Source organism: Aristolochia californica, unplaced genomic scaffold (genome assembly GCF_029961685.1).
Source record: "Aristolochia californica isolate CCGP_79_NKW_82.1479 unplaced genomic scaffold, dmAriCali1.0.hap1 SCAF_10, whole genome shotgun sequence".
Lineage (NCBI taxonomy): Eukaryota > Viridiplantae > Streptophyta > Magnoliopsida > Piperales > Aristolochiaceae > Aristolochia > Aristolochia californica.
In genome coordinates, this window is record NW_027181771.1 from 18,438,681 (window position 1) to 18,460,758 (window position 22,078).

Here is a 22,078-nt window from a genome sequence, read left to right on the forward strand (position 1 = left end):
GTTTACGGGATGAAGGGAGAGCAACAACTCAAAGTTTTTATTTAAGAAAAAAGTATACATCTACAATGGAAATGCACAATGCACAAATGTAGGGAGAGATAATTCCAAAGTTTGTCTGTAATTTTTAGGTATTATAGACTCTTTTAATTTTTATATATTAGATTTAGCAATCGTTGGGAAAAGAGGGAGGCTGGGGAATTTTAACTGAATATTGACTCCCAATCCATAAGTCATTTCTTACAAAAATATAGCCCGTTATGTATGATAAATCATTTTGCAATCATCTATGGTTGTTAGGTCTACTTTTTGTAAATGGGCAAAACAATGGCTTGTTTGCTTGGGCAAATATCCCACCACATGTTCCCTTGAGAATATAATGAGCGTTTTTTATTCTCTTGAGAAGGTTTTGATCCATAGGTCATTTGCATCTTTTACATGTTTCAAGCCTGCATATTCATTTTTAAAACATAGGTAGAAGAAATCTCTTTCTTATAAAATTCCAAGCTATTAGGGCTAAACTAGTGGAATTTCCAAAACTTGGATAGAAAAAGTTTTGTGTTCATTTCTGGTGTGTGAATATATTTTATTTACTTACATTTGTTATTGTTTTAAATTTTTTTAATACATTAACTCTTAAATTTTCATTTTGTTTTGATCTATTAGCCTTTTTTTTTTTACAGGCTGAAGGGGGAGCAAAAACTCAAAGTTTTGATTTAAGAAAAAAATATACATCTAAAATTGAAATGCACAATGCACAAATGTAGAGAGTGATAATTCCAAAGAGTGTCTGTAATTTTATGGATTGAAAACTACTTTAGTTTTTATATCTTAGGTTTTGCAATCGTCTGGAAATGGGGCAGGGGGGGGGGGGGGGGGGGGGGGGGGGGGGGGGGGGGGGATTTTTAACTAAGTGTTGACTCCCAATCCGTTAGTCATTTCTTGCAAAAATATAGCCCATTACGCATGATAAATCACTTTAGAATCAACAATGGTTGTTAGTACAACTTTTTGTTAATGGGCAAAATAATGTCTTGTTTGACTCGGGTCAATATCCCACTGCAAATTTACTTGAGGATTTAATGAGCGTTTGTTATTCTCTTTAATAGGTTTGGATCCATAGGTCATTTGCATCTTTAACATGTTTCAAGCATGCATATATATTTTTAAAACAAAGGTAGAAGAAATTTCATTTTTAAAACAAAGGTAGAAGAAATTTCTTTCTTATAAAATTACAAGCAAATAGGGTTGAACTAGTGGAATTTCTCTAACTTGGATAACAAAACTATTGTGTTCATTTTTTGTGTGTTAATAAATTTTCTTTACTTACATTTGTTATTGTTTTATTTTTTTTCCACACATAAATTCTAAAATTTTCATTTTGTTGTGATCTATTTGCCATTTTGTTTACGGGATGAAGGGAAACCGAAAACTCAAAGTTTTGATTTAAGAAAAAAGTATACATCAAATATTGAAATGGACAATGTAAAAATGTAGAGAGAATTAACTCCAAAGAGTGTCTGTAATTTTTAGGGTTTGTAAACTCCTTTTAGATTTTAAATATTAGGTTTTCCAAACATCGGGAAAAGGTGGATGTAGGGGATTTTTAACTGAGTGTTGACTCCCAATCCATAAGTCATTTCTTAAAAAATGTTGCCCATTTCCCATTACACAGGATAAATTAGTTTACAATCATGTATGGTTGATAGGTCAGCTTTTTGTAAATAGGAAAAATAATGGCTTGTTTGACTCGGTTAATTATCCCACCGCACGTTCACTTGAGAATTTAATGAGCGTTTTTTATTTTCGTTAAAAGGATTGTATCCCTAGGTCATTTGCATCTTTAACATGTTTCAAGCATGCATATCCATTTTTAAAACATGTGTAGAAAAAATCTCTTTTTGATAAAATTCCAAGCAATGAAGGTTGAACTAGTGGAATTTCCAAAACTTGGATAACAAAACTTTTGTGGTGTGTGAATAAATTTTCTTTACTTACATTTGTTATTGTTTTAAATTTTTTCCATACATAAACTCTAAAATTTTCATTTTGTTGTGTTCTATTTGTATTTTTTGTTTACGGGATGAAGGGAGAGCGAAAACTGAAAGTTTTTATTTAAGAAAAAAGTATACATCTAAAATGGAAATGCACAATGCACAAATGTAGAGAGAGATAATTCCAAAGATTGTCCATAGTTTTTAGGGATTGTAAACTCCTTTTTGTTTTTATTTATTAGGTTTTGCAATCATCGGGAAAAGGGGGAGGTGGGGGATTTTTAACTGAGTGTTGACACCCAATCCATAAGTCATTTCTTAAAAAAATATTGCCCGTTATGTATGATAAATCACTTTACAATCATCTATGGTTGTTAGGTTTGCTTTTTGTAAATGGGCAAAAAAATGGCTTGTTTGACTCGAGTAAATATCCCACTGCACATTCACTAGAGAATTGAGTGAAGGTTTGTTATTCTCTTTAAATAGTTTGGATCCTTAGGTCATTTGCATATTTAACATGTTTCAAGCATGCATATCCATTTTTATAACATGTGTAAAAAAAATCTCTTTCTTATAAAATTCCTAGCTATTAGGGTTGAACTAGTGGAATTTCCCAAACTTGGAAAACAAAACTTTTGTATTCAATTGTGGTGTGTGAATAAATTTTCATTACTTACATATGTTATTGTTCGAAATTTTTGCCATACTTAAACTCTATATTTTTCATTTTGTTGTGATCTATTTGCCTTTTATGTTTACAGGATGAAGGGAGGGCGAAAACTCAAAGTTTTTATTTAAGAAAAAAATTTACATCTAAAATGGAAATTTACAATGCGCAAATGTAGAGAAATATAATTCCAATGATTGCTTGTAAGTTTTAGTTTTTTATATTTTTGGTTTTGCGATCATCAGAAAAAGGGGGAGGTGGGGGATGTTTAACTGAGTGTTGACTCCCAATCCAAAAGTCATTTCTTACAAAAATATTGCCCGTTAAGTATGATTAATCTCTTTACCATCATCTATGGTTGTTAGGTCCACTTCTTGTAAATAGGCAAAAAAATGGCTTGTTTGACTCGGGTAAACATCCCACCGCATGTTCACTTGAGAATTTAATGAGGGTTTGTTATTCACTTTAAAAAGTTTGGATCCATAGGTCATCTGCATCTTTAACTTGTTTCAAGCATTTGGGTTTGAACTAGTGGAATTTCCCAAACTTGGATAACAAAACTTTTGTGTTTATTAGTGGTGTGTGAATAAATTTTCTTTACTTACATTTGTTATTGTTTTAAATATTTTCCATACTTAAACTCTAATTATTTCATTTTGGTGTGATCTATTATCCTATTTTTTTACAGGGATAGGGAGAGCGAAAACTCTATGTTTTTATTTGAGAAAATAATATACAACTAAAATCGAAATGCACAATGCACAAATGTAGAGAGAGATAATTCCAAAGAGTGTCTGTAATTTTTAAGGATTGTAAACTACTTTTAGTTTTTATATTTTATGTTTTACAATAGTCGGGAAAAGGGGGAGGTGGGGGATTTTTAACTGAGGGTTGACTCCCAATCCGTAAGTCATTTCTTAAGAAAATATAGTCCGTTGTGCATGATAAATCACTTTACAATCAACTATGGTAGTTTGGTCATCTTTTTGTAAATGGGCAAAATAATGGCTTGTTTGACTCGGGTAAATATCCCTCTACCAATTCACTTGAGGATTTAATGAGCGTTTTTTATTCTGTTTAAAAGGTTTGGATCCATAGGTCATTTGCATCTTTAAAATGTTTCAAGCATGCATATCCACTTCGAAAACATGAGTAGAAGAAATCTGTTTCTGATAAAATTCCAAGCAATGAGGGTTGAACTTGTGGAATTTGCCAAACCTGGATAAAAAAACTTTTGTGTTCATATGTGGTGTGTGAATAAAATTTCTTTACTTACATTTGATGTTGTTTTAAATTTTTACCACACATAAACTCTAAAATTTTCATTTTGTTGTGAACTATTTGCGTTTGTTGTTTACGGGATAATGGGAGAGCGAAATCTCAAAGTTTTGATTTAAGAAAAAAGTATACATCTAAAATGGAAATGCACAATGCAAAAATGTAGAGAGAGATATTTCCAAAGATTGTCTGTCATTTTTAGGGATTGTAAACTCCTTTAAGTTTTTATATATTAGGTTTTGCAATCGTCGGGAAAAGGGGAGGTGGGGGATTTTTAACTGAGTGCTGATTCCCAATAAATTAATCATTTCTTACAAAAATATTGCCCATTATGTATGATTAATCACTTTACAATCATCTATGGTTTTTAGGTCAGCTTCTTTCATAAGGGCAAAAATGGTTTGTTTGACGCGGGTAAATATCCCACCGCACATTCACTTGAGAATTTAATAAGGGTTTGTTATTCTCTTTAAAAAGTTTGGATCCTTAGGTCATTTGCATCTTTAACATATTGCAGGCATGCATATCCTTTTTTAAAACATGTGTTGAAAAAATCTCTTTTTTATAAAATTACTAGCTATTAGGGTTGAACTAGTGGAATTTCCCAAACTTGGATAACAAAACTTTTGTGTTCATTTGAGGTGAGTAAATAAATTTTTTTTACTTACATTTTTTATTGTTTTAAATTTTTTCCATACTTAAACTCTCAATTTTTTATTTTGTTGATGTTATCCTTTAACTGAGAGTGACTCGCAATCCATAAGTCATTTTTTACTAAAATATAGCCCGTTATGTATGATAAATCACTATACAATCATCTATGGTTGTTAGGTCAGCATTATGTAAATGCGCAAAAAAAATTGCTTGTTTGATTCGGGTCCCACAACATGTTCACTTGAGAATTTAATGAGGGTTTTTTATTATCTTTTAAAAGTTTAGATCCATTGGTCATTTGCATCTTTAACATGTTTCAAGAATGCATATCCATTTTTAAAACATGTGTAGAAAAAATGTCTTTCTAATAAAATTCCAAGTTATTGGGGTTGAACTAGTTGAAATGCCAAACTTGGATAAAAAAACTTTTGTATTGATTTGTGGTGTGTGAATAAATTTTCTTTACTTACATTAGTTATTGTTTTATATTTTTTCCATACATAAACTCTAAAATTTTTATTTTGTTGTGATCTTTCTGCTGTTATTATTTACAGGATGAAGGGAGAGCAAAAACTCAAAGTTTTAATTTAAGAAAAAATATACATCTAGAATGAAAATTCACAATGCACAAATGTTAAGAGAGATAATTCAAAAGTGTGACTGTAATTTATAGGGATTGTAAACTACTTTTAGTTTTTATATTTTAGGTTTTGCAATTGTCGGGAAAAGGGGGAGGCGAGGGATTTTTAACTGAGTGTTGACTCCCAATCCGTAAGTCATTTCTTACAAAAATATAGCCCATTATGCATGTAAATCACTTTACAATCAACAATGGTTGTTAGGCCTGCTTTTTGTTAACAGGCAAAATAATGTCTTGTTTGACTTGGGTTAAGATCCCACCACAAATTCACTTTTGGATTTGGTGAACGTTTGTTATTCTTTTAGAAGGTTTGGATCCATATTTAATTTGCATCTTTAACTTGTTTCAAACATTCATATCCATTTTTAGAACATAGGTCGAATAAATCTCTTTCTTATAAAATTCCAAGAAATTTGGGTTGAACTAGTGGAATTTCTCAAACTTGGATAACAAAACTATTGTGTTCATTTGTGGTGTGTTAATAAAATTTCATTACTTACATTTGTTATTGTTTTAAATTTTTTCCACACATAAACTTTAAATTTTCATTTTGTTGTGATCTATTTGCCATTTTGTTTAAGAGAAGAAGTGAGGGCGAAAACTCAAATATTTTATTTAATAAAAAAGTATACATCTAAAAAGGAATTTCACAATGCAAAAATGTAGAGAGTGATAATTCCAAAGAGTGTTTATAATTTTTAGGAATTTTAAACTCCTTTTAGATTTTATATATTAGGTTTTGCAATCGTGGAGAAAAGTGGGAGGTGGGGGATTTTTAACTGAGTGTTGACTCCCAATCCATAAGTCATTTCTTATAAAAATATAGCCCGTTACGCATGATAAATCACTTTACAATCTTGTATGGTTATTAGGTCAGCTTTTTGTAAATGGGGAAATGAATAGCTTGTTTGACTCGGTTAAATATCCCACCGCACATTCACTTGAGATTTTAATGAGCGTTTGTTATTCTCTTTAAAAGGTTTGGATCCATTGGTCATTTGCATCTTTAACATGTTTCAAACATGCATATCGATTTTTAAAACATGTGTCGATGAAATCTCTTTCTAATAAAATTTAAAGCAATGAGGGTTAAACTAGTGGAATTTCCCAAACTTGGATAACAAAACTTTTGTGGTTTGTGAATTAATTTTCTTTACCTACATTTTTAATTGTTTTAAATTTTTTCTTTACATAAACTCTTAAATTTTCATTTTGTAGTGATCTATTTGCTTTTTTGTTTACGGGATGAAGGGAGAGCGAAAACTGAAACTTTTGATTTATAAAAAAAGAGTATACATCTAAAATGGAAATGCACAATGCAAAAATTTAGAGAGAGATAATTCCAAAGATTGTCTATAAATTTTAGGAATAGTAAACTCCTTTCAGGTTTTATATATTAGGTTTTGCAATCGTCTGGAAAAGGGGGAGGCGGGGGATTTTTAACTGAGTGTTGACTCCCAATCCATTAGTCATTTCTTACAAACATATTTCCCATTATGATTAATCGGTTTACAATCATCTATGGTTGTTAGGTCAACTTCTTACAAAAAAGCAAAAAAATTACTTGTTTGACTTGGGTAAATAGCCTACTGCACATTAATTTGAGAATTTAATGAGGGTTTGTTATTGTCTTTAAAAAGTTTATATCCATAGGTCACTTGCATCTTTAACATGTTTCAAGCATGCATATAATTTTTTAAAACATGTATAGAAAAAATCTCTTTCTTATAAAATTCCTAGCTATTATGGTTGAACTAGTGAAATTTCCCAAACTTGGATAACAAAAATTTTATGTTCATTTGTGGTGTGTGAATAAATTTTATTTACTTAGATTTGTTATTGTTTTAAATTTTTTCCATACTTAAACTCTCAAATTTTCATTTTTTTATAATCTGTTATCCTTTTTTGTTTACAGGATGAAGGGAGAGCGAAAACTCAAAGTTTTGATTTAAGAAAAAAATATACATCTAAATTGGAAACGCACAATGTACAAATGAAGAGAAAAATAATTCCAAAGAGTGTCTGTAATTTTTTGGGTGTGTAAACTAATTTTAGTTTTTATTTTTTGGGTTTTGCAATCGTCGGGAAAATGGGGAGGCAAGGGATTCTTAATTGAGTGTTGACTCTCAATCCATAAGTCATTTCTTAAAAAAATATAGCCCATTGTGCATGATAAATCACTTTAGAATCAACTATAGTTGTTAGGTCATCGTTTTGTAAATGGGCAAAATAATGGCTTGTTTGACTCGGGTAAATATCCCACCGCAAATTCACTTGAGGATTTAATGAGTGTTTTTTATTCTGATTAAAAGGTTTGAATCCATAGGTCATTTGATTCTTTAACATGTTTCAAGCATGCATATCCATTTTTAAAACATGTGTAGAAGAAATCTCTTTATTATAAAATTCCAAGCTATGAGGGTTGAACAAGTGGAATTTCCCAAACTTGGATAAAAAAACATTTGTGTTCATTTGTGGTGTGTGAATAAACTTTTTTTGCTTACATTTGTTATTGTTTTAAATTTTTCCATACATAAATTCTAAAATTTTCATTTTGTTGTGATCTATTTAATTTTTTTGTTTACAGGATGAAGGGAGAGCGAAAAGTCAAAGTTTTGATTTATGAAAAAAGTATATATCTAAAATGGAAATACACAATGCACAAATATAGAGAGAGATAATTCCAAAGATTGTCTATTATTTTTTAGGATTGTAAACTCCTTTTAGTTTATATAAGTATGGTTTTGCAATTGTCGGGAAATGGGGGAGGCGAGGGATTTTTAATTGAGTGTTGACTCTCAGTCCTTAAGTCATTTCTAACAAAAATATAGCCCATTATGTATGATAAATCACTTTACAATCATCTATGGTTGTTAGGTAAGCTTTTTCTAAATGGGAAAAATAATGGCTTGTTTGACTCAGGTAAATATCCCACCGCACGTTCACTTGAGATTTTAATGAGGGTTTTTTAAACTCTTTAAAAAGTTTGGATGCTTAAGTCATTTGAATCTTTAATATGTTTCAAACATGCATATCCATTTTTAAAACATGTGTAGATAAAATCTCGTTCTTATAAAATTCCAAGCTATTAGGGTTGAACTTGTGGAATTTCCCAAACATGGATAACAAAAATTTTGTGTTCATTTGTGGTGTGTGAATAAATTTTCTTTACTTATATTTGTTATTGTTTTAAATATTTTCCATACTTAAACTCTAAAATTTTTATTTTTTTATGATCTTTATATCTTTTTTTCACAAGATGAAAGGAGAAAGAAAACTCAAAGTTTTGATTTAAGAAAAAAATATACATCTAAAATGGAAGTGCTCAATGCACCAATGTAGAGAGAGATAATTTCAGAGACTGTCTGTGCTTTTTAGGGATTGTGAACTACTTTTAGTTTTTATATTTTTAGTTTGGCAATCGTCGGGAAGAGGGGGAGGCGGAGAATTTTTAACTGAGTGTTGACTCTCAATCCATAAGACATTTCTTACAAAAATATAGCCTGTTACGCATGATAAATCACTTTACAATCAACTATGGTTGTTAGGTCAGCTTTTTGTATATGGGCAAAATAATGGCAAGTTGGACTCGGGTAAATTTCCCTCCGCAAATTCACTTGAGGATTTAATGAGAGTTTGTTATTCTCTTTAAAAGGTTTGGATCTGTAGGTCATGTGCATCTTGAACATGTTTCAAGCATGCATATCCATTTTTAAAACATGGGTAGATGAAATCTTTCTTATAAAATTTCAAGCTATAAGGGTTGAACTAGTGGAATTTCCCAAATTTGCATAACAAAATTTTTGTGTTCATTTGTGGTGTGTGAATTAATTTTCTTTACTTACATTTGTTATTGTTTAAATTTTTTTCCACACATCAACTCTAAAATTTTCATTTGGTTGTGATCTATTTGCCTTTTAGTTTACAGAATGAAGGGAGAGCGAAAACTCAAAGTTTTGATTTTAGAAAAAAGTACACATCTAAAATGGAAATGCACCATGCACAAATGTAGAGAGCGATAATTCCAAAGAGTGTCTGTAATTTTTAAGGATTGTAAACTCCTTTTAGTTTTTATATATTTGGTTTTGCAATCGTCAAGAAAAGGGAGATATGGTGGATTTTTAACTAAATGTTGACTACCAATCCATAAGTCATTTCTTACAAAAATATGGCCTGTTATGCATGATAAATCACTTTAGAATCATCTATGGTATTTCGGTCAGCTTTTTGTAAATGGGAAAAATAATGGCTTGTTTGACTCGAGTAAATATCCCACCGCACGTTCACTTGAGAATTTAATAAGTGTTTTTTATTTTATTTAAAAGGCTTTGATCCATCATTTACATCTTTAACATGTTTCAAGCATGCATATCCATTTTTAAAACATCTTTAGAAGAAATCTCTTTCCTATATAATTCCATATTTTTAGGGTTGAACTAGTGGAATTTCCCAAACTAGGATAACAAAACTTTTGTGTTCATTTGTCGAATGTGAATAAATTTTATTTACTTACATTTGTTATAGTTTTATATTTTTTCTATACATAAACTCTAAAATTTTCATTTTGTTGTGATCTATTTGCCTCTATGTTTAGGGGATGAAGGGAGAGTGAAAATTCAATGTATTGATTTAAGAAAAAAGTATACATCTAAAATGGTAATTCACAATGCACAAATGTAGGCAGAGATAATTCCAAAGATTGTCTGTATTTTTTAGGGATTGTAAACTCCTTTTAGTTTATATATGTTATGTTTTGCAATTGTAGGGAAAAGGGGGAGGCAAGGGATTTTTAACCGAGTGTTGACTCCCAATCCTTAAGTCATTTCTTACAAAAATATAGCCCGTTATGTATGATAAATCACTTTACAATAATCTATGGTTGTTAGGTCAGCTTTTTATAAATGGGCAAAATAATGGCTTGTTTGACTCGGGTAAATATTCCACCGCACGTTCACTTGAGATTTTAATGAGGGTCTGTTAAACTCTTTTAAATGTTAGGATCCTTAGGTCATTTGTATCTTTAACATGTTTCAAGCATGCATATCCATTTTTAAAACATATGTAGAAAAAATCTCGTTCTTATTAAATTCCAAGCTATTAGTGTTGAACTAGTAGAATTTCCCACACTTGGACAACAAAACTTTTGTGTTCATTTGTGGTGTGTGAATAAATTTTCTTGAATTAAATTTCTTTTGTTTTAATTTTTTTCCATACTTAAACTCTAAAATTTTCATTTTGTTGTGATCTATTTGCCTTTTTTGTTTACAGGATGAAGGGAGAGCGAAAACTCGTAGTTTTGATTTAAGAAAAAAAATACATCTAAAAAGGAAATGCACAATGCACAAATGTAGAGAGAGATAATTCCAAAGAGTGTCTGTAATTTTTAGGGTTTGTAAACTACTTTTAGTATGTATATTTTAGGTTTTGCAATCGTTGGGAAAAGGGGGAGGCTGGGGATTTTTGACTGAGTGTTGATTCCCAATCCGTAAGGCGCTCCTTAAAAAAAATAATAGCCCGTTACACATGTTAAATCACTTTACAATCAACTATGGTTGTTTGGTAAGCTTTTTGTAAATGGTCAAAATAATGGCTTGTTTGACTCGGGTAAATATCCCACCGCAAATTCACTTGAGGATTTCATGAGCGTTTGTTATTCTCTTTAAATGGTTTGGATCCATAGGTCATTTGCATCTTTAAGAAGTTTCAAGGATGCATATCCATTTTTAAAACATATGTAGAAAAAATCTCTTTCTTATAAAATTCAAAATTATTAGGGTTGAACTAATGGAATTTCTCAAACTTGGAAAACTCAACTTTTGTGTTCATTTGTGGCGTGTGAATAAATTTTCTTTACTTACATTTGCTATTGTTTTAAATTTTTTCTACACTTAAACTCTTAAATTTTAATTTTGTTGAGATCTATTTGCCTTTTTGTTTATGGGATGAAGGGAGAGCGAAACTGAAAGTTTAGATTTAAGAAAAAGAAAAAAGTATACATCTAAAATAGAAATGCACAATGCACAAAGTTAGAGAGCAAAAATTCCAAAGAGTGTCTGTAATTTTTTGAGATTGTAAACTCCTTTTAGTTTTTGTATGTTAGGTTTTGCAATTGTCGGGAAAAGGGGGAGGTGGGGGATTTTTAACGGAGTGTTGATCCCAATCCATAAGTCATTTCTTACAAAAATATACCCGTTATGCATGATAAATCACTTTACAATCATCTATGGTTGTTAGGTTAGCTTTGTGTAAATGGGAAAAATAATGGATTGTTTGACTCGGGTAAATATCCCACCGCAGGTTCACTTGAGAATTTAATGAGCGTTTGTTATTCTCTATAAAAGATGTGGATCCATTGGTCATTTGCATCTTTAACATATTTGAAGCATGCATATCCATTATCTTTAACATATTTGAAGCATGCATATCCAAGCAATGAGGGTTGAACTAGTGAAATTTACCAAACTTGGATAACAAAACTTTTGTGTTCCATTGTGTGTGTTAATAAATTTTCTTTACTAACATTTGTTATTGTTTTAAATTTTTTTCATACATAAACTCTAAAAGTTTTATTTTATTGTGATCTATTTGTCGTTTTTTTTTACAGGCTGAAGGGAGAGCTAAAACTCTAAGTTTTGATTTAAGAAAAAAGTATTCATCTTAGATGGAAATGCACGATGCAAAATTGTAAAGAGAGATAATTTCAAAGAGTGTCTGTAATTTTTAGGGACTGTAAACTACTTTTAGTTTTTATATTTTTGGTTTTGCAATCATCGGGGAAAGGGGGAGGCGGGGGATTTTTAACTGAGTGTTGACTCCCAATCCGTAAGTCATTTCTTAAAAAAACATAGCCCGTTGCTCATGATAAATCACTTTAGAATCGACTATGGTTGTTAGGTCAGCTTTTTGTAAATGGGCAAAATAATGGCTTGTTTTACTTACATTTGTTATTGTTTTAAATTTTTTTGATACATCAACTCTAAATTTTTCATTTTGTTGTGATCTATTTGCTTTTTTTGATGGGATGAAGGGAGAGCGAAAACTCAAAGTTTTTATTTAAGAAAAAAGTATACATCTAAAAAGGAAATGCACAATGCACGAATGTAGAGAGAGATAATTTAAAATATTGTTTGTATTTTTTAGGGATTTTAAACTACTTTTAGTTATTATATTTAAGGTTTTGCAATCGTTGGAAAAAGGGGGACGCAAGGGATTTTTAACTGAGTGTTGACTCCCAATCCATAAGTCATTTCGAACAAAAATATAGCCCGTTATGTGTGATAAATCACTTTACAATCATCTATGGTTGTTAGGTCAACTTTTTCTAAATGGGCAAAAAACTGGCTTGTTTGACTCGGGTAAATATCCCACCATATGTTCACTTGAGAATTTAATGAGGGTTTGTTGTTCTCTTTAAAAAGTTTGGATCCATAGGTTATTTGCATCTTTAACATGTTTCAAGCATGGATATCCATTTTTAAAACATGTGTAGAAAACATCTCTTTCTTATAAAATTCCAATCTATTTGGGTTGAACTAGTGGAATTTCTCTAACTTGAATAAGAAAACTTTTGTGTTCATTTGTGGTGTGTGAATAAATTTTCTTTACATATTTTTTTTTTGTTTTAAATTTTTTCCATACTTAAACTCAAAAATTTTCATTTTGTTGTGATCTATATGCCTTTTTGTTTACGGGATGAAGGGAGAGCGAAAACTCAAAGTTTTGATTTAAGAAAAAAATATATATTTAAAATGGAAATGCACAATACACAAATGTAGAGAGTGATAATTTCAAAGAGTGTCTGTAATTTTTAGGGATTGTAAACTCCATTTAGTTTTGATATATTAGGTTTTGCAATCATCAGGAAAAGGGGGAGGTGGGGGGACTTTTAAGTGAGTGTTGACTCCCAAGTGATAAGTCATTTCTTACAAAAATATAGCCCGTTACTCATGATAAATCACTTTACAATCATCCATGGTTGTTAAGTTAGCTTTTTTTAAATGGGAAAAATAATGGCTTGTTTGACGCGGGTAAATATCCCACCGGACGTTCCCTTGAGAATTTAATGAGCGTTTGCTATTCTCTTTAAAAGGTTTGGATCCATAGGTCATTTCCATCTTTAACTTATTTCAAGCATGCATATCCATTTTTTAAAACATGTGTAGAAGAAATATCTTTCTAATAAAATTCCTAGCTATGGGGGGTTAACAAGTAGAATTTCCCAATCTTGGATAACAATACTTTTGTGTTAATTCGTGGTGTGTGAATCAATATTTTTTACTTATATTTTTTATTGTTTTAAATATTTTCCATACATAAACTCTAAAATTTTTATTTTGTCGTGATCTATTTGCCTTTTTTGTTTAGGGGATGAAGGGAGAGCGAAATCTCAAACGTTTGACTTAAGAAAAAAATATACATCTAAAATGGAAATGCACAAATGTAGAGAGAGATAATTCCAAAGAGTGTCTATAATATTTTGGGATTGTAAACTACTTTTAGCTTTTATATTTTAGGTTTTCCAATCATCGGGAAAAGGGGGAGGTGGGCGATTTCTAACTGAGTGTTGACTCCCAATCCGTAAGTCATTTCTTACAAAAATATAGCTCGTTGTGCATGATAAATCATTTTACAATGGCCTATGGTTGTTTGGTCCACTTTTTGTAAATGGGCAAAATAATGGCTTGTTTGACTCGGGTAAATATCCCACCGTAAATTCACTTGAGGATTTAATGAGTGTTTTTTATTCTCTTTAAAAGGTTTGGATCCATAGGTCATTTGCATCTTTAACAAGTTTCAAACGTGCATTTCCATTTTTAAAACATGGGTAGAAGAAATCTCTTTCTTATAAATTCCTAGCTATTAGGTTTGAACTAGTGGAATTTCCCAAAAGTATATAAGAAAACTTTTGTGTTCATTTGTGGTGTGTGTGAATAAATTTTTATTTACTAACATTTGTTATTGTCTTAAATTTTTTCTGCACATAAACTCTAATATTTTCATTTTGTTGTGATGTATTCGCCTTTTTCTTTTCGGGATGAAGGGCTGCGAAAACTCAAAGTTTTGATTTAAGCAAAAAAGTATACATCTAAAATGGAAATGCACAATTCACAAATGTAGAGAACAATAATTCCAAAGAGAGTTTTTAATTTTTAGGGATTGTAAACTCTTTTTAGCTTTTATCTATTAGGTTTTGCAATCGTTGAGAAAAGGGGGAGGAGGGGGATTTTTAACTAAGTGTTGACAGCCAATCCATAAGGCATTTCTTACAAAAATATAGCCCGTTACACATGATAAATCCCTTTAGAATCATCAATGGTTGTTAGGTAAGCTTTTTGTAAATGGAAAAAATAATGGCTTGTTTGAATCAGGTAAATATCCCACCACACGTTCACTTGAGAATTTAATGAGCGTTTGTTATTCTCTATAAAAGATGTGGATCCATTGGTCATTTGTATCTTAAACATGTTTCAAGCATGCATATCCATTTTTAAAACATGTGTAGAAGAAATCTCTTTCTTATAAAATTCCAACCAATGATTGAACTAGTGGAATTTCCAAAACTTGGATAACAAAACTTTTGTGTTCATTTGTGGTGTTTGAATATATTTTCATTACTTACATTTGTTATTGTTTTAAATTTTTTCCATACATAAACTCTAAAATTTTCATTTTGTTGTGATCTATTTGCCTTTTTCTTTACGGGATGAAGGGAGAGTGAAAACTCAAAGTTTTGATTTAAGAAAATACTATATATCTAAAATAGAAATGCATAATGCAAAAATGTAGAGAGAGATAATTCCAAACATTGTCTGTAATTTTTATGTATTGTAAACTCCTTTTAGTTTTTATATATTATATTTTCCAATCGTTGAGAAAAGGGGGAGTCAAGGAATTTTTAACTAAGTGTTGGTTCCCAATCCATAAGTCATTTCTTACAAAATTATAGCCCGTTATATATGATAAATCACTTTACACATCTATGGTTGTTTGGTCAGCTTTTTGTAAATGGGCAAAAAAATGGTTTGTTTGACTTGAGTAAATATCCCACCGCACATTCACTTGAGAATTTAATGAGGGTTTGTTATTCTCTTTAAAGAGCTTGGATCCATAGGTCATTTGAATTTTTAACATGTTTCAAGCAAACATATCCAATTTTTAGACTTGTAGAAAAAATCTCTTTCTTATAAAATTCCTAGCTATTAGGGTTGAACTAGTGGAATTTCCCAAACTTGGATAACAAAACTTTTGTGTTCATATGTGGTGTTTGAATAAATTTTCTTTACTTACATTTGTTATTGTCTTAAATTTTTTCCACACAAAAAACTCTAAAATTTTCATTTTGTTGTGATCGTTTTCCCTTTTTGTTTACGGGATGAAGGGAGAGTGAAAAGTCAAAGTTTTGATTTAAGAAAAAAGTATACATCTAATTGGAAATGCACAATGCACAAATGTAGAGAGAAAAAATTCCAAAGAGTGTCTATAATTTTTAGGGATAGTAAACTCCTTTTAGTTTTTACCTATTAGGTTTTGCAATCGTCGAGAAAAGAGAGAGGTAGGGGATTTTTAACTCGGTGTTGACTCCCAATCATAAGTCATTTTACAAATATATAGCCTGTTACGTATTATAAATCACTTTAGAATCATCTATGGTTGTTAAGTCAGCTTTTTGTAAATGGGAAAAATAATGGCTTGTTTGACTCGAGTAAATATCCCACAAGACATTCACTTGAGAATTTAATGAGCATTTGTTATTCTCTTTAAGATGTTTGGATCAATAGATCATTCTCATCTTTAACATGTTTCAAGCATGCAGAACCATTCTTAAAACATGTGTAGAAGAAATCTCTTTCTTATAAAATTCCAAGCTATGAGGATTGAACTAGTGGAATTTCCCAAACGTGGATAAGAAAAACTTTTGTGTTTATTTTTTTTGTGTGAATAAATTTTGATTACTTACATTTGTTATTTTTTTTAAATTTGTTCCATACATCATTTCTAAAATTTTAATTTTGTTGTGATCTATTTGCCTTTTTGTTTACAGGATGAAGGGAGAGCGAAAACTCAAAGTTTTGATTTAAGAAAAAAGTCTATATCTAAAATAGAAATGCATTGTGCAAAAATGTAGAGAGAGATAATTCCAAAGATTGTCTGTGATTTTTAGGGATTGTAAACACCTTTTCGTTTTTATATATTAGGTTTTTCAATCATTGAGAAAAGGGGGAGTTGGGTGATTTTTAACTAAGTGTTGGCTCCAAATCCATAAGTCATTTCTTACAAAAATTTAGGCCGTTATGTATGATAAATCAGTTTACAATCATCTATGGTTGTTTGGTTAGCTTTTTGTAATTGGGTAAAGAATGGCTTGTTTGACTTGGGAAAATATCCCACCGCACGTTCATTTGAGAATTTAATGAGGGTTTGTTATTCTCTTTAAAAAGTTTGGATTCATAGGTCATTTGCATCTTTAACATGTTTCAAGCATGCATATGCATTATTAACACATGTGTAGAAAAAATATCTTTCTTATAAAATTCCAAGCTATTAGGGTTGAACTAGTGGAATTTCCAAAACTTTAATAAAAAAAAACTATTGTTTTCATTTGTGGTGTGTGAATAAATTTTCTTCTCTAACATATGTTATAGTTTGAAAATTTTTCCATACTTAAACGGTTAAATTTTAATTTTGTTGTAATCTATTTTCCTTTTTTGATTTTAGGATGGAAGAGAGAAAACTCAAAGTTTTGATTTAAGAAAAAAATATACATCTAAAATTGAAATGCACAATGCACAAATGTAGAGAATGATAATTCCAAAAAGTGTCTATAATTTTTAGGGATTGTAAACTACTTTTAGTTTTTATATTTTAGGTTTTGCAATTGTCTGTAAAAGGGGGAGGCGGGGGATTTTTAACTGAGTGTTTACTCCCAATCCATATGGTTGTTAGGTCAGCTTTTTGTAAATGGGAAAAATAATTGGTTGTTTGACTCGGGTAAATATCCCACCGCACGTTCACTTTACAAATTAATGAGGGTTTGTTATTCTCTTTAAAAGGTTTGGATCCATAGGTCATTTGCATCTTTAACTTCTTTCATGCATGCGTATCAATTTTTAAATCATGTGTAGAAGAAATCAATTTCTTATAAAATTCCAAGCTATGAGGGTTGAACTAGTGGAATTTCCCAAACGTAGATAAAAAAACGTTTGTGTTCATTTGTGGTGCGTGAATAAATTTTCTTTACTTACATTTGTAATTGTTTAAAAAATTTTCCTAACATAAACTCTAAAAGTTTCATTTTGATGTGATCTATTTGCCTTTTTGTTTACGGAAAGAAGGGAGAGCAAAAACTCAAAGTTTTTATTTAAGAAAAAAGTATACATCTTAAATAGAAATGCACAATGCACAAATGTAGAGAGCAATACATCCTAAGAGTGTTTTTACTTTTTATGGATTTTAAATTCTTTTTTGTTTTTATATATAAGGTTTTGCAATCGTCGGGAAAAGGTGGTGGTGGGGGATTTTTAGCTGAGTGTTGACTCCCAATCCATAAGTCATTTATTTCAAAAACATATCCTATTACGCATGATAAATCACTTTAGAATCATTTATGGTTGTTAGGTCTGCTTTTTGTAATGGGGCAAAATAATAGTTTGTCCGACTCGGGTAAATATCCCACCGCACGTTCAAGCATGCATATCTCTTTCTTATAAAATTCCAAGCTATGAGGGTTGAACTAGTGGAATTTCCCAAACGTGGATAAAAAAACATTTGTGTTCATTTGTGGCGTGTGAATAAATTTTCATTACTAAATTTGTTATTGTTTTTAATTTTTTCCACACGTAAACTCTAAAATTTTCATTTTGTTGTGATCTATTTGCCTTCTTGTTTACGAGATAAAGGGAAAGTGAAAACTCAAAGTATTTATTTAAGAAAAAAATATACATCTATAAAAGAAATGAACAATGCACAAATTTAAAGAGAGATAATTCCAAAGATTGTATATAAATTTTAGGTATTGTAAACTCCTTTTAGTTTTTATATATTCGGTTTTGTAATCGTCAGGAAAAGGGGGAGTCGGGGCATTTTTAACTGATGCTGAGTCCAATTCCATAAGTCATTTCATACAAAAATATAGCCTGTTATGTATGATAAATCACTTTACAATCATTTATGGTTGTTAGGTCAGCTTTTTGTAATTGGGCAAAAAAATGGCTTGTTTGACTCAGGTAAATATCCCACCGCATGTTCTCTTGAGAATTTAATTAGGTTTTGTTATTTAAAAAGTTTGGATCCATAGGTCATTTGCATCTTTAACATGTTTCAAGCATGCATATCCATTTTGAAAAAATGTGTAGAAAAAATCTCTTTCTTATAAAATTCCAAGCTATTAGGGTTAAACTTGTGGAATTTCCCAAACTTGAATAACAAAACTTTTGTGTTCATTTGTGGTGTGTGAATAAATTTTCTATACTTACATATGTTATTTTTAAAAAAAAATTCCATACTTGAACTCTAAAATTTTCATTTTGATGTGATGTATTTGCCTATTTTGTTTACAGGATGAAGGGAGAGCCAAAAAACAAAGTTTTGATTTAAGAAAAAAATATAGATCTAAAATGGAAATGCACAATGCACAAATGTGGAATGCGATAATTCCAAAGAGTGTCTGTAATTTTTAGGGATTTTAAACTGCTTTTAATTTTTATATATTAGATATTTCAATCGTCGGGAAAAGGGGGAGGTGGGGGATTTTTAACTGAGTGTTGACTCCCAATCAATAAGTCATTTCTTAAAAAAATATAGCCCGTTACGCATGACAAATCACATTAGAATCATCTATGGTTGTTAGGTCTGGTTTTTGTAAATGGGAAAAATAATGGCTTGTTTGACTCGGGTAATTATCCTTCAATTCGTTTACTTGAGAATTTAATGAGCGTTTGTTATTCTCTTTAAAAATTTTGGATCCGTATGTCATTTGCATCTTTCACAAGTTTCAAGCATGCATATCCATTTTTAAAACGTGGGTAGAAGAAATCTCTTTCTTATAAAATTCCTAGCTATTAGGCTTGAACAAGTGGAAGTTCCGAAACTTGTGTAACAAAACTTTTGTGTTCATTTGTGGTGTGTGAATAAATTTTATTTACTAACATTTTTTATTGTCTTAAATTTTTTCCACACATAAACTCTAAATTTTTTTTTTTTTGTGATCTATTTGCCTTCTTGTTTACGGGACGAAGAGAGACCGAAAACTCGATGTTTTAATTTAATAAAAAAGTATACATCTAAAATATAAATGGACAAAGCACAAAATTAGACAACAATAATTCCGAACAGTGTCTGTAATTTTTAGGGATAGTAAACCCCTTTTAGTTTTTATATAATAGGTTTTGCAATTGTCGGTAAAAGGGGGAGTCGGGGGATTTTTAATTGAGTGTTGACTCCCAATCAAAGAGTCATTTCTTACAAAATATAGCCCATTATGAATGATAAATCACTTTATAATAATCTAGGGTTGTTAGGTCAGCTTTTTGTTAATGGGAAAAAAATGGCTTGTTTGACTCGAGTAAATATCCCACAACACGTTCACATGAGACTTAAATTAGTGTTTGTTAATATCTTCAAAGAGTTTGGATCCATAGGTCATTTGCATCTTTAACATGTTTCAAGCATGCATATCCATTTTTGAAACTTGTGTTGAAAAAATATCTTTCTAATAAAATTCCAAGCTATTAGGGTTGAACTAGTAGAATTTTCCAACCTTGAATAACATAACTTTTGTGTACATTTGTGGTGTGTGAATAAATTTTTTTTCCTTACATATGCTATTTTATAAAAAATGGAAATGCACACTGCACAAATGTAGAGAGAGATAATTCCAAAGATTGTACGAAAATTTTAGGGATTGTAAACTCCTTTTAGTTTTTATATATTAGGTTTTGTAATCGTCGGGAAAAGGGGCAGTCAGGGAATTTTTAACTGAGTGTTGTGTCCCAATCCATAAGTCATTTCATAAAAAAATATAGTCCGTTATGTTTGATAAATCACTTTACAATCATCTATGGTTGTAAGGTCAGCTTTTTGTAAATGGGCAAAAAAATAGCTTGTTTGACTCGGGTAAATATCCCACCGCATGTTCTCTTGAGAATTTAATTAGGGTTTGTTATTCTCTTTAAAAATGCATATCCATTTTGAAAAAATGTGTAGAAAAAATCTCTTTCTTTTAAAATTCCAATCTATTAGGGTTAAACTGGTGGAATTTTCCAAACATGAATAACAAAACTTTTGCATTCATTTGTGGTGTGTGAATAAATTTTCTATACTTACATATGTAATTGTTTTGAAATTTTACCAAACTTAAACTCTAAAATTTTCATTTTATTTTGATCTATTTCCCTATTTTGTTTACAGGATGAAGGGAGAGCAAAAAAACAAAGTTTTCATTTAAGAAAAAAATATACATCTAAAATGGAAATGCACAATGCTCAAATGTGGAGTGCGACAATTCCAAAGAGTGTCTATAATTTTAAGGGATTTGAAACTCCTTTTAGTTTTTATATATTAGATATTTCAATAATCGGGAAAAGGGGGAGGCAGGGGATTTTTAACTGAGTGTTGACTCCCAATCCATAAGTCATTTCTTAAAAAAATATAGCCCGTTACGCATGATAAATCACTTTAGAATCATCTATGGTTGTTAGGTCTGGTTTTTATAAATGGGAAAAATAATGGCTTGTTTGACTCGGGTAATTATGCTACAACTCGTTTTCTTGAAAATTTAATGAGCGTTTGTTATTCTCTTTAAAAATTTTGGATCCATAGGTCATTTGCATCTTTCACAAGTTTCAAGCATGCAATTCCATTTTTAAAACATGGGTAGAAGAAATCTCTTTCTTATAAAATTTTTAGCTATTACGGTTGAACAAGTGGAATTTCCCAAACTTGGAAAACAAAACTTTTGTGTTCATTTGTGGTGTGTGAATAAATTTTATTTACTTACATTTTTTATTGTCTTAAATTTTTTCCACACTTAAACTCTAAATTTTTTATTTTGTTGTGATCTATTTGCCTTTTTGTTTACAGGATGGAGGGAGAGTGAAAACTCAAAGTTTTAATTTAAGAAAAAAATATACATCTAAAATATAAATGCACAATGCACAAATTTAGACATCGATAATTCCAAACAGTGTCTGTAATTTTTAGGGATAGTAAACTTCTTTTAGTTTTTATATAATAGGTTTTGCAATCGTCGGTAAAAGGGGGAGTCGGGGGATTTTTAACTGAGTGTTGACTCCCAATCAAAGAGTCATTTCTTACAAAAATATAGCCCGTTATGAATGATAAATCACTTTACAATCATCTAGGGTTGTTAGGTCAACTTTTTGTTAATGGGGAAAAAATGGCTTGTTTGACTTGGGTAAATATCTCACCGCACGTTCACTTGAGAATTAAATGAGGGTTTTTTAATCTCTTTAAAAAGTTTGGATCCATAGGTCATTTGCATCTTTAACATGTTTCAAGCATGCATAACCATTTTTGAAACTTGTGTTGAAAAAATTTCGTCTTATAAAATTCCAAGCTATAAATGTTGAACTAGTGGAATTTCCCAACCTTGAATAACAAAACTTTTGTGTACATTTGTGTTGTGTGAATAAATTTTCTTTCCTTACATGTGTTATTTTATAAAAAAAATTCCATACTTAAACTCTAAATTTTCTTTTTGTTGGGATTTATTTGCCTTTTTTGTTTACAGGATGAAGGGAGAGCAAAAACTCAAAGTTTTGGTTTAGGAAAAAAATATACATCTAAAATGGAAATGCAAAGTGCACAAATTTAGAGAGAGATAATTCCAAT